Genomic DNA, 1339 nt, shown 5'->3' on the forward strand with positions numbered 1-1339 from the left:
GTTTTCTAACTCCAGATCTTTGCACATTTCTCCATAATATTTTACTTTGTCTTCTAGACCTGACATTTGAAATTTTCTGTTCAACTTGTTTACCTCCTCAGTTCTTTCATTTGCTTTAGCATTTCTATGAAGGTGAGCAAGTTTCAGAGTCTCTTCTATCATTCATTTTGGTCTTTTTCTTCTTTCTTGTCTTCTTAATGACATTTTGCTTTTTTCCTGTTTGTTGTTCTTGATATCATCCCATGCTCTTCTGGTCTTCAGTCATTAGTGTCTAATGCATAAAAGCTGTTCCTGAGATGATCTCTAAATTCAGGTGGGATATGTTCAAGGTTTAATTTGGTTCTCATGAACTTGTTTTCATTTTCATATTGGCATTTCAATGCCCCTGGCCTTGTTTTGGCTTTTTCAATGTCTCTTTCCACAGATGTAGTCAATTTGATTTCTTTATGTTCTGTTTGGTGTAGTCTATGTGCTTTTTATGTTGTTTTTTAAAAAAACAAAACATTTACAATGAAAAACTCTGAGCTGCAAAATTCTATCTTATGACCTCCAGTATTATTTCTATCACTAAGGCAATATATTCCAATGACTGATCCTTCCTCTTTGTTTCCAACCATTGCATTCCAATCACTAGCAATTATCAATACATCTTGATTGCATGTTTGATAAATTTCAAGGCTGAAAAAGTTGGTATTATTCTTCAGTTTTATCATCACTAGATTTAGTGGTTGGTGAATAAATTTCAGTAATAGTGGCATCAACTGTTGTTTTTTTGTTTTTGTTTTTCTAGGCGTATGGATCTTATCCTACCATATACAGCATTATAGCATTGTATGCCATGCTTATTATTATTATTATTATTATTATTATTTGCTGATGCTGTTTTTTCTTTCTTTTTTTTTCTTTAATTCTATTGTGTTTTTGTTTTATTCCTCCTTTTACTTTTAGGGGGCTCTTTTGCTCCCTATACTACCCAAGAACAGACAAAAACTGCTGCCATATACTTAAGATACAATCACACGCTATAAAGACCCACAATCCAGGCAAGAAATAATAACAGCTGCCATACACCAGAGAGGCAGACAACACCTGAAAAAGTTACTCTGAGTTAAGCAATAAGAAGAGTAAAAAGGGAAGCCCACCTCCTGATCACATATACTCAGAGACAATCAGAAAGCATAAAATAATACCAACAAACCCAATTAAGTATTAAGGCCATGGATAAACACTAAACATGTCCAAAAAGCAAAAACAGATGATCATATCAACACACGCCAGAAACAAGATAAAAAGTCTGAGACAAAGGACCAAGAGGTAGACCTGGACTCCATTCAAGAAG

The sequence above is a fragment of the Chrysochloris asiatica genome, unplaced genomic scaffold (genome assembly GCF_000296735.1).
Source record: "Chrysochloris asiatica unplaced genomic scaffold, ChrAsi1.0 scaffold00529, whole genome shotgun sequence".
Classification (NCBI taxonomy): domain Eukaryota; kingdom Metazoa; phylum Chordata; class Mammalia; order Afrosoricida; family Chrysochloridae; genus Chrysochloris; species Chrysochloris asiatica.